Source organism: Notamacropus eugenii, chromosome 3 (genome assembly GCF_028372415.1).
Source record: "Notamacropus eugenii isolate mMacEug1 chromosome 3, mMacEug1.pri_v2, whole genome shotgun sequence".
Taxonomy (NCBI): Eukaryota; Metazoa; Chordata; class Mammalia; order Diprotodontia; family Macropodidae; genus Notamacropus; species Notamacropus eugenii.
Genome location: NC_092874.1, coordinates 195,090,733 through 195,107,838, shown reverse-complemented (window position 1 = coordinate 195,107,838; position 17,106 = coordinate 195,090,733). Strand labels below are relative to the sequence as shown.

The following is a 17,106-nucleotide window of genomic DNA, read 5'->3' as shown; positions in this document are numbered from 1 at the left end:
AAACCAATAGCAAACAGAAATCAGGGAAGTTATGCAGATTAGATTAAAATATGTGAGACAATACACAGAGTGAATGAGTTCTTCCATCGGGAGCGAGCTTTCTCAGCCCAACTGTAAGAGAAACAGCCTTCGATCTCACCCAAGGGGAAATTCCCCTGAAATTTCTAATAGGGCAAGCTGGGAATCAGGGACATGCTTGAGAAGCTGACTCTATGTGTTGGCTTCTTCCCAAAGTCTTCCTATCCCTCCAGGGATCTCTCCACCTGTGCCCTTTCTGTAATCTGTAAAACAAAAGAAAAAACATCTCTCTTCTCCCAAGCTCCCCCCACCCCAATTCTGTTTCCCATTTAGGCATAGACTACTGAGTAAGAGTCTCATACAGCTGAGCAGACCTAAACTTTGGGTTACAATATTTTACAAAAGGAAATTCACTTAACAAAAACTACAACAACCAACAAAAATTCAGTATTGGTTCAGCTGGAAGTAGTTCCTGTTATTTCCATATGGAGATCTACTCAATCACTTACGTTAACACAAATGGCATTAAAAAGTCTATCAAAACTGAGGAGCCCCAATTACTCAAGTGCTGAGCTTTTTAGTCAGCTGAGAAGCTATTTCAATAGTTCCAACCATAGTATCCTGAACCAATTAAATCTCTAGGACAGTTTTATTGCCTTAATGGGCATTGCTTCAGTCAAACTGAGACCTGGGAAAGACCTTAACTTTAAAAGGTCAAGGTGTCCCACTACATTCAGGGCCATCTTCAGTTGTCCTAATCCATATCTGTCCACTGGACCCAGATGACTCTGGAGGAGAAAGTGAGGCTGGTGACTTTGAATAGCCCTCCCTCACTTAAATCCAATTCACCTGTAAGTCATGGCATCACCTCCCTGATGTCATGGTCCTCTTTGAGAACAAAGGACAAACCAAAACAACAAGGAAAAAACTAGTTTGGAAGTATTTCTCCTTCTTCGTAGACGTTGCTTCTACCAGAGGAGTACTTATACAGCTCCCAGATGTCTTATCCCTACAAAAACTAAAGAGATATATTTTGTAAATGTCTCTCATAGAATTTCTATGATCTACCATCCAACACAAAGAGCAGTCTACATCAGTAGTTCTCAAAGGCATAAGTGTGACAGTAGTTTAATTAGGTATGCTGCAAAATTTTAGACATTATGTTATTGTAGATAAAAGAAGAAGTATAAATAATTTTGTTTAACCAGCATATGTTTTACGATGAGCATAGCATTAGCAAACTAATAAAGCTTATCTATTACATGTATTCACTAGACTCAAAATATATCAGACCTTGAACTCACAAAGAACTCAATAAAAACAGCTGCTTTTATCGAAGGGAATCTGAGCATGCTCAAGTCTCTTGACTCTCCAACGTATTGCAGACTTTTAAACACTCAGTATGCCTTAATTCCTTATTTCTTTGTTATGAGCAAAAAAAGATTTGAGAACTGTTATTCAATATCTTCAGTCTATTACTTTGTGGTCTAACTAGTCCCGACAAAAATAACCCAGGAACAGTGGGTGAGCCACAATTTCACTTCTTTGACTTCATGGAAAGTTCCCCTACCACCTCTCACCCCCAAACCTGCTGGTAGTTCCTGAGGCTTAGTGGGTGACATTTATTCCAATCTAATAATAATAATGCTGATAATTTCCATCTGCCTGGATAGACTATAAGCTTCTTGAAGGTAGAGACTATTTTATTTGTTTTCTTGAGTACTCAGTGCTTAATGATTTAGGGTAACCGTCTTTTGTCCTAAGTGACCCATAACTGGGATTATGTCTTAGAACCCTATGAGGTTATTGTCTATTTCATCAGCATGTTCTGGCTGTTCATATTCTCTTCCTTGATTGATGATACCTGTTCTGAGTTGCTGTGGGGCCATTCCTTTCACTCATGTAGCTGCATAGAGCTATGCCAATTGTAAGACATCGTGCACAGTACCTCCCGAGAAGAGACAGCTTGGATGCACTCCAGGAGAAGGAGCAAGGGAAAAGGCAGGTGGGAGGTGAAAGGAGGAAGAGAGAGAGAAAGAGGAGAGAGAGAGAAAAGAAGAGAGAGAAAAGGAGAGAGAGAGAAAGAGAGAGAGAGAGACAGACAGAGACAGAGACAGAGAGAGAAAGAGAAAGAGTTGAGTTGGCTCTCACAACTCAATTTTATAGACCACATGGATGGGCAATCAATCAGAAGGGAGCTCCATCCTCTGAAAACCCATCAGCAAGAACCAGTGGGAATGCTCATATTCCACGAAGAGATACTTTTTCAGTTGTTTCCAGACATTGGTCCATACACTATAATCTCATTGGAGAGACTCCTCTAATCAGCCTCCTAAAAATATAAGGATTGAGCATCTCTCTCATTTCTGCCATCAGTTATCCCAAGCACCCTGAGAAACAATCCTATCTCTTCCTTGATCCTTTTCTTTTTTCCAATTGTCTCGAACTTTCCTCATCAATTTCAGCTCATTGTGAATTTCAGTATTCCTGATATTATTATTCTTACAGAACCATATTATGCTTTTATATTCATCTTGACCATGTTATCTCTCCAGTGGCTCCTTATGCCTTTCAGTATCAAATGTGAAATCCTCTGCTTGGCATCCAAAGTCCTTCATAACCTGGTCCTCCCCTACCTTATCCAGGCTTATCTGGGCATGTCCAGTTTGTCTAACATGGAGACCTCTGTAGCTACTATAACATACCTATGATGGGCAACCTGAGTTTTTAAAACTTTTGAGACTCAGCTAGTTACTCTGCTTTCTGTTGCTCTGCTTTTAGCCACTTTTATAGGCTGCATGCAAAGGATAAAGATCACAGTTCACTCAAAACACAGATGCCATGGACTTACGTGGTGAGAAGGGAAGGACTTTCTTCCCTTGTTCTCCTTCTTTTACACTAGCTCCAAGATTTGGACTGGTGGGTATTTGTTTCTCTTCTGGGTCATTTGTCCTTCCCAATTTCAGGTGCTAGAAGTCCCCATGGATCAGAAATGGTGACGTTGAAAACAGAATGGCAGGCAAGATGGCACAGCTGGCCAGCTCAGCATAGAAAGTCTTGAGAAGCCAGGGTGCCTGAGACGTAAGCCTAAGGGGGCTTTGGGGCTTGGAACTGGGACTATGCTCTGCGGGAAGCTTTCCCTCTCTAAAGACTGAGGCAATACAAAGGGGAAGAAAGGGGCAAGGATTATGCCTCCCATGTGTTGGGAGAGATAGTTTGAATATTTTTATTACCTTCTGAAGTAAATATTTATGTATAAAAAAAAAATCTGTTAGTGGTTAAATGGAACTGGGATGTAAGAGACCCACACCTTCACTTGACAGGGGGATAGTCATTGATGGCAGCCAGAGTCATTTGCAGAGAGCCTAATCCCCTTAAGAGTACTGGAGCAGTGTCTTTAAGAAATACAGATTAATGAGAGAAAATATCCAGGCCAAGGTGGTTAACTGTGTCCCATGTTACAAAGAAGTCAAGAAGAATTAGGATTGGAGGTCTTCAGATTCAGCAATTATGAGATCATGGGTAACTTTGAAAAGATCAATTCAATTAAACAGAGTCAAGGAAAAGAAGGTTGATAAGCCTGGAAGAATGGTGTTGATTCCCCTGGAAATAAAGAAGTTTAGAGGAGATGTGGGTTTGGGAGAAAGATGATGTAACTGTCACCTACCCATGGCTCTTTGTACTATGCTACTCACTTTTTTCCACTAAAAAATGATGTGTCTTCTTAAGTTGTTTTTTTTTTTTTGGTGGGGAGGTGGGGAGCAGTATTTTGTCACCAGTCACTGCCCCAAAGTGCAAAGCCTGCTGGTGAGGTAATCCAGGGGGCAAGATATAGGGACTCTGGTCTGTGGAAGGGATAAGTGAGTAGAAATTTGCTGTGTAATTGCTGCAGATGGCTGGGATAATTTAGTTTATTGGTTAAGTAGTAACCTTCCTGCCCTGAGGTGCCCACTCCAGGTCTAGCCAGGGAAGGTCAGACATAGGAAACGGCTCATGGGATAGAATGTTGAAGGTAGTGATGTACTTGTGGGAGAGACAAGAATATCATTTGTCTATTGTAGGAAGGGTAGAATTCAATCCAAATCCCACCCTTTGATTGGTTGGTCACCTACCCCTTGGGCTTGAGCCAAACTACAGTGATGTGCTGGTAGATGTTTAATGATTGGCTTTCTGACACCATATACCCAAGACAAACTTTTAGGTTTAATTCGCATTATTAACATTTTCTCCATCACTTTCTAAGTTTAGACAATCAACAATAAATCAAGCCCCATTTTGTAGCTTGCTATTTTCAGAGGAATAAATGTTCACACTGTCAATTTGACCATCATCTCTCATTGGCCAGTGGGAGCTGTCTCCAGCACAGCCCTGAGCCATACCCTCCACTTTGGAGACTAAGTGAGAGATCACGAGGACCTGTGCTCAGATGACTAGTGGGGAGAAAGACACATCTACAGGAAATACAGGGGAACCAAATTGCCAAATCTTGCTGATTCTCTTTTTCCTTGGTGAAACTCACTCTGACAGCTCCGTTGTTTGCTTCTTGAGAATGTGTGAGCCATTCTTTCATTTAGCTGAAACTCCCTTTGGCCTTCTGGTTTCATTTATAAAGACATTGTGATTACTGATGGGGTTCAGTCTCCCCAGTCATATATCAGATGAGATAAGGCATGGAAGGTATTTTGCAAACCTTATGGTGCTATATATATTAAATGACAGAGCTGCTGCTGCTGATGATGATAGCATTAGTTCATTCATTGTACAAAGATCTCACCTTTAGACTTCCTAGAGTTAATGTACATAGATGGACTAAACTCTGTGTCATTCTTAGCACCCTCTACCCCCCACCACCACTTTTTTTCTAATTTTTCTAATTATTTTTCTAATTTTTGCATCACTGTCTATGAAAGCAGAAGGTGGCTCAATAGGATCACAGAGCTAGAGCTAAAGGACACCTTAGATATCATCTAGGTGAAAACCTTCGTTTGGCAGGTGAGGAAACTGTTGAGATCCAGAACATGTTCAAGGTGACAAAGGTAGGAGGTGACTGAATGATGGCTCCAAATTTAGCATTCTTTCCATAACAATGCCTCTCTAGTGAAGGTTATTAATATTGTTTTCTTCATTTCTTGGGTTACTATGACCACAGAATGAATCACCTAGTAGCCATTTATCTGACAGACCTCTGTACTTAGGTTGGTTCCCAGAGAGCCATCTATCATCAGAACTATACATTTTATATGTTTTTTCACTTAAAGAAGAAAAAAAAACAAGAAATAACAACTGCAAGACTTTATAAGAAATTTCTACTCCACCAAGATGTGGGGTCACCCACTGTTCATATGAAGGACATAGAGACAAAGGGTTTGGGGCCAACAACTAGGACTCAGAGTTTGGTAGTTAGTACTCAAAATCCAGAACCTTGAATCTAAAACTCAGCATTTCAGAATACAGATACCATTATCATATTCCTAGAAACTAGAAGTCAAAACTCAATATTAAAAACTCAGCACTCAAAACTAGGACTTAGACCTTGAGACTTAGAACTAAGATCCAAAACTTGGAATTTAAGAGTTAGGGAATGCTCATTTCTGCTTTTTGTCTACCCAAAAGAGCAGAGTTATACTCTAAGAGGACAGAGATAAAATTATAGGATGATAGGAATCATAGATCATAGGATAATAGCATTAAAACTGAAAGTTACTTTAAAGATCATCTAATCCAACCCTCTCCTTTTACATATAAGAAAACTGAGGCCCAAAGAGTTGAAGTGACCCAAAATCACATAGGTAGTAAATAGCAGAAATACAATTTAAACCCAAGTGCTCTGTCTCCTAAGCCAGTGCTCTTTCTAGTCCACAATGTTATTATTTCATTAAAGTTGATATCGTTTGTAGCCCTGTATATGTGCATGGATTGCATATATACACCATGAGACAATTGGAGCACTGTAAGAACTCCCAACAACAGCCCAAAGTGGTTCATGTTATTATCTTCCTTAATCGTTCAGAAAGGCAATAGGTCACTAGATGAACTATCCAAGAAAGGAATGTAATATTCCACTTGATCACCAAGTAGCATTCTGCTCAAGCCACTAATGCAGTGGTCTCAGTCCAAGTCTACTGGGGGCATGCATCAGAGAGTTGCCATACAATCATGCTATTTAACTGAATACTAGCAATGAGTAGTTTAAAAGCCATTCTAGCTAGGTTCTGATTTTTTTTTTATGAAATCATAAACTATCATGCAAAAAAATATTTTTAAAGAGGCTCTGCTTCTCTCCTATATTTGCAATTTCCCCTCTTAGACACATAGAATCATGGAATTTGAGAGTTGGAAGGGACCATCTAATCCAGCCCAGACACAAAAAGAATCCCTACTAAACATATCCAACAAGTGGTTATGTATACCTATCAAATATATGAAGAGAGTTAACAACACATCATTTCTTGAGGAAACCAAGTCGCTTCCATTTGAATAGTCTTAGGAAGATTCTGAAAATCACCAGACAGGATAAGGTACAGGAAGTTGAGGTCCCTTCTTGAGCTGAACTGTCAAGCATTCAGATTCTGCTGGGCAAAGAGCCCAACTCCAATGGGTTGGCCATGTTATTTGATTGCCAAATGTAGTTTTCCTAAAAGACTATTTCATGGAGAACTCACACAAGGCAGGTACTCACATGGAGGTAAGAAGAAGCAACACTAGGACACTCTCAAGGTCTCTCTGGAGAACTCTAAAATCAATTGTGAGATATGGGAGACACTGGCACAGGACTGGCATGACCACATCAGAGAAGGTGTTGTAATCTATGAGCAAAGCAGAATTGCAATAGCTCAAAAAAGAAAACATGAGATGTACAAATTTAGAGATATCTCTACTTCAAATGTTCATGTGGACTATTTGTGCCCAATATGGGACAGAACCTTCCAAGCTCCTATTGGTCTGATCAGCCACAGTCAGACACACTGTATCTTTTTTCTTTGTAAATTTATTCATTTCCACAAGATTTTGAGTTCCAAATTTTCTCTTAATCTCTTCCCCGCGCTCACCCCAAAAGAGCATGCATTCGGGTTGCTCCTTCCCCCAATCTGCCTTCCCTTCTGTCACATCTCTGTCTTCCCTTATCCCCATCCCCTCTATTTTTCTGTAGAGCAAAATAGATTTCTACACCCCATTATCTGTATATCTTATTTCCCAATTGCATGTAAAAGCAATTTTTAACATTCGTTTTTAAAACTTTAAGTTCCAACTTCTCTCATTTCCTCCCTCCTCACTCATTCCCACTGAGAAGGCAAGCAATTTGATATATGTTATATATGTGCAGTTATGCAAAGGACTTCCATAAAAGTTATGTTGCGAAAATCGGACTAACTATATTTCCCTTCATCCTATCCTGCTCCCCATTTATTCTATTTTCCCTTTGACCCTATTCCTCCTCAAAAGTCTTTACTTCTAATTAATCCCCCTCCTCCCATTTGCCCTCATCCCCCCACCTCCACTTCTCCCCTTCTCCTCTACTTTCTCGTAGTGTAAGATAGATTTTCATCCCAAATTAAAGACACACTGTATCTTGACCCCAACACAGTGATGTCATTTTGGTCTTCTTCCAGCATGAAGGACAACAACCAGACTTACCTTATGCTTCAGCTCCCTCTTATTTATTTTTATTTTGTCCCTTCCAGTACAAAAGTCATTTGCCTTGACAGGAAAACAAAAGAAAAAGAAGAGTTGAGCAACTCTCTGCCTCCTGTCTCTGAAGTCAGTCGTCATTATCATCCCGTCCACCCCATGCAAACATCTGATCTCTTCTTCTATCTTTCTTTTTCCTCCTAATGTAGAAAACACACACATTCACAACCAAACCATTTTTTATCGTCCTTAACTTTCTTTGCCAGACTCAGTTCATTTTGAGATTTTGCACTCCTTATACCATTTTAATAGGACTATACCACAGGGCTATATTCATCCTGTTGCATGACCTGACATCCAGCTTCAGCATGTTTTTTTTAAAATCTAAATTGGTTGGTGAATTGCTTGTACACCTACATCATTCTCTTCAGACAATTCCCATTTTCCCTCTACAATGAAATTGTTTCCCTTTCTGTCTTCAACACTTAATTCTTGACTTTCTCCCATCCCTCATGGTATAACCTTGCCTGTAGCAATATAATCCATTGGATCCTACATATCTTTCTTCTAAACCCTTTGAAATCTGCTTTCCCAAAATCTAAGGTGCCCAACTTAAATACCCAATCACACTAGGCATCTCTCTATGTCCTGGTTTCCTCTCTTCTATCACAAAACACTAGGAGGGAACAGTCATGGCCCTCAGAGTTCCCATCACTTTCACTTCATCAACTAGTTCTTCACGATAAGTAAGAATCACATCCAGAATAGATTTTTCTGGTTTTGGTTTTTCCACCTTTTAAAGAGGAAAACTATCACTAAAGCAAGTTAGGAAGCTATTATCTGCTCTGCTATTGGAAAAGAGAAAATTCCAATAGATGTAGTGATCAGTGAAGTCTCTCATCACCTGGTGGTCTGTAGTATACTACAATGACAAAATCACTTCTCTTTCTCCATTATTTAACCTTCACTCAAAAACTGTCATCATCTGGGGTGTAGAGGGTATTCAAGGGAGGACTAGTACCTCTGGTGGAAGGGCTACTGAGCCCCTGTTTAGCTGCTCATCCAGCTTGCACTTTCCCACTCACCAATGGAGTGAAACAAGGTTGTGTGCTTACTCCTATGCTTTTCAGCATGGTGTTTTCAACGATGGTGTCAGAAGCCTTCAGTGATGATGAAAATGGCATGAAGGTCAACTATCACCTTGACAGTAAATGATTGAACTTGAAAAGGCTACAAGCCAAGTCTGCAGTGGAGGGAGAGTTGATGTGTGATGTTTTCTTCACAGATGATTGTGCACTCAATCCAGCATACAATAAAGCATGAATCCATTTTCTGTGATTTTTTATAGTTTTGGCCTAATAATTAACACCAATAATACCAGCCAGCACCTTACCATCCATACATGGAACTATCAGCTACAGAAAATAGAGAAATTTTAAATGCTCTGGATAAGTTCATTTATGTTGGCAGTATACTTTCCAGGGATATGTACATAGATGATGAGGTTTGTGCATATGTTGCCAGACCTAGCTCAGCCTTTGAGTGGTTCTGAAAGAATGTGTGGGAAGGAAGAGGTATTAGGCTGCCTACCAAACTGAAGGTCTACAGAGCTGTTGTGCTGACATCATTGTTGTATGCCTGCGAAACCTGAACGGCCAACCAGCACTATGTCAGAAAATTGAACTGCTTCCATTTGAACTGTCACAACTCCAATGGGCTGGCCACTTTGTTTGAATGCCAAATGTAGTTTGCCTAAGAGACTACTTTATGGAGCACTCACACAAGACAGGAGCTCACATGGAGGTCAGAAGAAACAATACAAAGACACTGTCAAGGTCTCTCTGAAGAACTTTGGAATTTATTATGAGACGTAGGAAACGCTGACATAGGACCACCCAGCTTGACATGCCCACATCAAAGAAGGTACTGTAATCTATGAGTAAAACATAATTTCAGTAGTTCCAAAGAAACATGAGATGTACAAATTTAGAAACATCTCCACTCCAAATGTTCATATGGACTATTTGTGCCTGAACTGTGGTAGAGCCTTTTGAGCTTGTATTGATCTGATGAACCACAGTCAGACACACTTGTACCTTGACCCCAACATAGTGATGTCATTTTGATCCTCTCCAAGCATGAAGGACAAACAACAATTTATTGTGCTTCTCTCTTCTGGTTCTTGAATTTTATCCCATGAATATGCTTTCTCAATACAAAATGATATCCCACCATCACTACCATTCCCTTTTAACTATCCTACTTCTTTGAATGAGATATGCCCATCCATGGTCTGGTCATGGGTTTCATCTCACCAGGTCTCAGTGATACCAATGAAGTCAAGTTTGCCTCCTTGAATTAGAAACTTTTGTTCTTCATATTTGTTGACTAAACTTTGGCATTTGCATATAGACATTCGAGGCCATGATCTTTCTGTTAGATCCCTTCTTGTATTTTGTTTTGTGTTTATCAACTGCTATCCTTCCTTCTTTATTGGGAATCTCTATAATATCTAACTTGAGATATATGTATAAGTGTGCATATACATACATACATACATTTAGTACACATACCTCTGTGTGTGTGTGTGTGTGTGTGTATGTGTGTATATGTGTAGGCAGTATTCTCCCTCCAAACCTTTTTGACTGGATAATCAAGACAAGCAGCAAGTACATTCTTACCAGCTTCTCTTAGGTATATTCCATCTCTGGCAAGTAATTTTTCATGCCTCAATTTTAAGGTATGATCCAGAAGTCCAAATCTCAGTCTCAGATACTATCTTCTCAGCCAATCTTTCACATTCCAACCTAATCTTTCTCTTCTATGTCCCTTGACTTCAAGGGACAACAGTAAGGAAAATTCAACCGGTGCCCCTATGGACTTCAGTGTCTTACCCAGGTCTTCGTAATCATTGGCAAAACTTTTTAAGTTCCTTCTGAAAGTGTTCCTTATGACCATGTGAATTACCAGAAGTTTTGGAAGATCTTGGAAGGCATTCTGTAATGTCTTGGATACAGGCTCCAGGAAGATGAGACTTCTATCGTTGTTATCAAATCAACAAAAAGCTACCTCAATATCCCCAAACTGGGAGTCACCAACTACTTTTACTCTTCTCTTCTACCCCTTACTGGGACTATTCCCTGACAGCTTTTATGATTCTACTCTATCATTCTTGAGAGGACAAGGACCTTTATCCTCCTCAGAACATCCAGTTATCTCCCCTTCAGGAAGAGTCTCAAATTTTTTTATCTCTAATTGTATAATCATTCTTTTCATTCCCTTTCTCCCCTTCATAGTACTCTTCCATTCTCTGTCATCCTGATAAGGGTAAAGGTTTCCCCTTTTTCAACTCTGATCCTATTTTTCCCATTGTAACCTCAATTCTGTCTCCTTTAGGAACCCTTCCTTCTCTTCAACAACATGAAAGAGAAGAGATCTTTTCCTGCAAGGAAAAGATCATTCTTCTTGGAACACAGATGTCAATCACTTGGCTGTAGCAAAGATACAAATCTTAATTCAAGCCACAGCAAAATTTCCACCATCTCCATTGTGGTTGAGATTTCTTTTGTCTTATTTTGTTGAAGAACTTGTAGGGTTTTACACTCCACCCCTTAGCAAAAGGTCAAAACTTTTATAGCCAATTATTGCTTTTTAATAACTTGACAACTTGATTCAATTTCTTTTTCTTAATTTCAAATGCTTCACAGTTTCACTTACCTCCCTATGAACTTTGCACCAGCTTCTTTTCTGTTTTTCCAATTTACTCCATTTAATCAACTGGATTAAGGCTATAATTGTTTTACTTAACTTTCCTAACCCAACTCCTTTTGTCTTGCCAACTGTCTTCTCCTTTTCCTTCAGGAGATTCTTTTCTATGTATTTTTATTCAATTTGTTTTGTTTTCAGTTTCAAATTATCTCCTTTCCTCCATCCACTTTCCCACCCATTGAGAAGGCAAGTACAAAACAACACCCATTACAAATATGTCAGACAAAACAAATTGCTGCAATAGTCATAAAAAAAAAAACACAGAGAGAGAGAGAAATAAAGAGAAGAAAATGCTTCTATATGGAGGTGGAGAGCAGGTGCCATCAAGAGTCCTTTGAAATTGTGGTTGGTCTTTGTATTGACCAGAACTATAAGGTTTTGAAAATTTATTATCTTTACAATATTAATGATACTGTATAAATTGTTCTCCTGGTTCTGCTCATTTCACTTTTCATTAGTTCATACAAGTCTTCTCAAGTTTTGCAGAGAACTTCCTCTTACAATATAATAGTATTCCATCACATTCACATACCATGACATGCTCAAACATTACCCAATTGATGGGCATTCCCTCAATTACCAAATCATTGCCCATTGCAAAAAGAGCTGCTATAAATATTTTTGTACATATAGGTCATTTCCCTTTTTCTTTCATCTTTTTTGGGTACAGATCTAGCAATGATATTGCCCAGTCAAAACATATGCACAATTTTTTAGCGTTTTGGGCATAGTTCCAAATTGCTCTTTAGAATGGTTGAACCAGTTGGACCAATAGTGCATTAGTGTCTCTATTTTTCCATATCCCCTCCAGAATTTATCATCTTCCTTTTCTATCATGTTTGCCAGTCTGATGGGTATGAGGTGGTACCTCATAATTATTTTAAATGCATTTTTCTAATTATTAGTGATTTAGAGTCATATGACTATTGATAGCTCTGATTTCTTATTCTAAAAAGTGCTTGCTCATATTATTTGATCACTTATCAATTAGGAAATGGTTTATTTTTATAAATTTTGCTCAATTCCCTTTGTGTTTTAAAAATGAGACCTTTGTCAGAGAAACTTGCTACACCAGTTTTCCCTAGTTTCCTGCTTTCCTTCTCATTTTAATTGTATTATTTTTGTTTTTTCAAAACTTTTTAATTTCAGGCAATCACAATTATCCATTTTACCTCCTGTGAACCTCCTTGTCTTTGATTATATGATCTGTTCCCCTGTTCATAGGTCTGACAGGTAATTTCTTACATGCTCCACTAATTTACTTATGATGTCACCCTTTATGTCTAAATCACGTTTTTGAGCTTATCTTGATATATTGGATACCAGTCAAACACAAACCAATGCTATGACTTGTAGATCTATGCCTACTTTCTGCCAGATTACTGTCCAGTTTTCCCAACAGTTTTTTGTCTTTTATTTGTCAGAATGTTAAGAATTTTTTCTAGTCCTGAAAATTAATTCTTTCCCCAATAGCTGGGATCTTTGGATTTATCAAACAATCAGTTAAAATGATCATTTGCTTCTGAATATTGTGTACCCAATCTGTTCCACTAGTCAGCATCTTTATTTTTTAACCAGTACCAAATTGTTTGGGCAGTTACAGCTTTATAGTATAGTTTGAGATCTGGTACTGCTAAGCCCCTTCCTATTTTTTTTTCCATTGACTCCCTTGATGTTCTTGACATTTTGTTCCTTCAAATGAACTTTATTATTATTTTTCTAGCCCTACAAAGTAATTTTTTGGTAGTTGGATTGGTATGGAACTGAATAAGCAAATTAGGTAACATTGTCACTTTAATTATATTGGCTCAGCCTACGCATGAGCAATGAACACTTTTCTAATTGTTTAGTTCTGTCTTTATTTGTGTGAAGTATTTTGTAATTGTGTTCTTATAGTTCCTTTGTGTGTCTTGGCAGGTAGAGTCCTAAGTACTTTATACTATCCATAGTTATTTTAAATGGAATTTCTCTTTTGATCTCTTCTTGTAGAGGTTTTTTTGGTAAAATACAGAAATACAGATGATTTATGTGGGTTTATTTTCTATCCTCCAACACTGCCAAAGTTATTAATTGTTTCAATTAGTTTTTTTTAGTCGAATCTCTAGTACTCTCTAAGTGAACCATCATATCACCTATAAAAAGTGATAGTTTTCTTTCCTCTTTGACTAGGCTCATTCCTTCAAGTTATTTTTCTAGTCATGTTACAACTAGTATTTCTAGTACAAGATTGAGTTGAGTAGAATGGACATCCTTGTTTTACCTCTATATTACTGGAAAGACTTCTAGTTTATCTGTATTACAGATAATACTTGCTCTTTGTTTTAGAAAGATTTTACTTTCAAGGAAAGTTCCATTTATTCCTATACTTTCTAGTATTTTTAATAGGAATAAATGTTGTATCTTGCCAAAAGCCTTTTCTGCATCTTTCTGCATTATATGATCAATTGTGCTTATAGTTTTCCTAATATTGAACCATCCTTGAATTCCTGGTATAAATTCAGCCTGGTCATAGTGTAAAATCTTTGTGATATTTTGTGGTCTCCTTGCTAGAACTTTATTTAAAAATTTTTGTATCAATATTCATTAAGGAAATTGGTCTATAGCCTTCTTTCTCTGTTTTGTCTCTCCCTAGTTTGGGTATCAAGACTATATTTGAGCCATAGAAGAAATTTGGTAGAACTCCTGATTGACCTATTTTTTCAAACAGTTTATGTAATGGGGATTAATTATTTTTTAACTGTTTGGTAGAACTAACTGGCAAATCTGTCTGACTCTGGATTGGTTTTTTCCCCCCGAGGGTTTTCATTTATGGCTTGTTTATTTGCTTTTTCTAAGATAGATTTACATAGTCTGTTTCCGTATTGTTATTCTAGACAGTTTATGTTTTTGTAAATATTCATCTGTTTCAGTTAGATTGTCAGTTTCACTGACATATACTTGGGTGAAATAGTGCCTAATAGTTGCTTTTATTTCTTCTTCATTGGTTGTCAATTCATTTTTTAAATTTTTCATCTGGTAATTTGGCTTTCTTCTTTTAAATCAACTTAGCCAATGATTATCTATTTCATTGTTTCAGTGGTTAAAAAAAAAAAAGCAGTTCCGCGTTTTATTTATTCAATTGGTTGTACTTTCAGTTTTGTTAACCTCTCCTTTGACTTTTAGGAATTCTATTTTGGTGTTTAATTGGACATTTTTAATTTATTGACTTTCTAATTTTTTTAGTTGCATGCCCAATTTGTTAATCTTTTCTTTCTATTTTTTATTGCTTCAAGAGTTTAGAGATATAAATTTTCCCTAAGCACTTATTTGGCTGCATTCTACTAATGTTGTCTCATTGTTGTCATTATCTTTAATAACTATTGTTTTTTTCAACCTATCCATTCTTTAGGATTAGGTTATTTAGTTTCTGATTACTTTTTAATCCATGCTTCAAAGGCTTTTTATTGAATATAAGTTTTATTGAATTGTGGTCAGAAAAGCATGCATTTAATTTTTCTGTATTTATTTTGAGGTTTTTATGACCTACTACAAGGTCAAGTTTTATGAAGGTAGCATACACAGCTAAGAAATAGTTTTGCTATTTTCTTTTCCCACTTAGTGTCCCCTGGAGATCTATCATATCTAACTTTTCCAAAATTGTATTCATCTCTTTAACTTGATGGCCTCTCCTCTCCACCCAAGATCTGACTTAATCCCTCAACTTCCCTAGGATGGAAAAAATGACTCCCTGTGACTTTATCTTGGTTTTCTTGATCAGAATTTGTTCTGGAACATTTTCTAGGTTTTTTTGGAGAAAGTGTGCTGGGTGAGCTAGGCAAAAATGCTTCCTCTCACTAGCCTTCTTTACTCTGCTTCTCCTTCTTGAGATTCTAATCCTTTTTTATTCCCCTTAATCCCTCATATCCTTCTTGACTGTCCTCCATCTTGCTCTTCTTTCCACCCAAAAGTAGAACCTAAACCAGTATCTCACCCTAGAAATGAATCTTTTTTAATTTTTCTCAATTTTCCCCTAATTTTTCATCCCTAAATTCAACCTCTTACCTTCTCCACTAGTTCAGACCCTTCCATGTCACCTACAATATTTCCTTCTCCTTATTCAGCTTGAGTTTTCTCTTTTCCTACTCCTTCCTGCTACAACTTTCTCCCATAGAAGATAAAATTGGGTCCATCAGTATCCTCACATTAACAAGACAGGTATTCAACATATTGTGGACACTATTTTTTTCATTATAGCAAAAATGAAAAGTGTAAAGTATTTTAACATATAGCCCTCTATGCAACCCTTTCACCAAATTCCTCCCAATTACCTTCTCTATTCCATGGATGCATCCAGGAAATCAGAACTGCCTTCCTCTGAAGATTGTGGCAAGGGAACAAAGGTGGGGAGGGGGAGTGGCATCTGTAACTGGACCTCAGTTCTGGTCACAAACAAGAGAATACACAGGAAAAACCACTCCCCCAGAATTTGATAACTAGCCTCTTCTTACTCTGGTCTCAAAGTCTATAATGCTCCTAGGTCACTGTTTTTTCTGTTTCTAGGCCTATATTGCCTCTGCAAGACTGATCTTGGCTTTTCCTCACTGGGTTCTGTTCTCTCCAGACTGAAATGTACGCCATCGCAGTCTGCACCATCCAATAGTCTATTCCAGAGGTGGGAAACCTGAGGCCTTAAAGCCACCTGTGAACCTCTAAGTCCTCAAGAAGACTTTGGAAATGCACGAACATCCACAATGTGAAGTACTAAATAGATGACGAAATTGGAAGTCAAGAGATTTGGATTCAAATTTCTTCTCTGACATTTAAGTGTGTGATTATACGAAATCTTTTACTTCTGATCCACAGTAACCTCATCTGTAAATTAGGGATTTATTATTTATCCTGCCTACCTCCCAAGGCATAGTGAGGAAAGCACTTAAGAGATCTTCAAAAGCACTGGATAAATTGGAGAGATTAGGAAGGATGCATTTATTCAGTGTTTATATGTGCTAGGCACATGCTAAGTGATTCACAATTAGCAACTTCTTTGACTAAGGTGCTACAGCTAGAGCATATGCAGCCCATGTGACTTTGTGTGTTTACAGAGGCCTTGAATTTGTTTTCTCCTGCAAAGAGTCAAAGTTCCCTGGAAGAGTTTGGCTTCTGCACTGTAGCCAAAGTCCAGGGCTCTGCACACATTGCTAGTTGAAATATAGATATGCCAAATAGGTACGGGCAGTAGAAGAGGTACAGGTGGGGAGGGGGTCTATATATTGTGTTGTGTACAAATAGATGTTGGTTGGATAATGTTCCTGTCCCCTGGTGATGGTGCTGTATTTGCAGGACTGCATGTGCATGAACATGAAATCCTTAGTATGATAGGTCATAATGTGTTACATGTATGAAGTATACCTCTGTGACGGCTTCATGCAGTAGCCCGAGTTGCATCAGCCCTCCAAACAGTCATTCTTGTTCTTGTCTATTGGTAGGTTTGTACCTATTATGTAAACATTACTTGTGGCAGCCACCTTGTTTGATGGATTATAACCTCTCCAAGGTCAGGGATCTGCCTTTTTTTTGTATTCATTGATCTCTTCCTTTCCTCCGAGCACTGGGCACAGATCCAGACTCCTAGGGAATGCCTATTAAAAGATGAGCTGCATTGCATGCCCCATACTAATTAGGGGTGCTGCATGGGTGCATGTAAGGTGCTGG

The 17,106-nt window shown here is 38.2% G+C and overlaps 1 protein-coding gene across 2 annotated transcripts in view; it reads right to left on the bottom strand.

Moving 5' to 3' along the window:
- The window catches only part of CD4 (CD4 molecule), a 62,024-nt gene extending 46,200 nt beyond the window's left edge, over nt 1-15,824 (bottom strand). For both annotated transcript variants that reach the window (XM_072653816.1, XM_072653817.1), the window contains exons 1-3: nt 15,723-15,824; nt 7,654-7,716; nt 6,698-6,824 (exon numbers count right to left, since the gene is read on the bottom strand). The gene's annotated coding sequence lies outside the window, so the exon portion shown is untranslated. The remainder of the gene's footprint in view (nt 1-6,697; nt 6,825-7,653; nt 7,717-15,722) is intronic.
- Nucleotides 15,825-17,106: the final 1,282 nt, after the last annotated feature.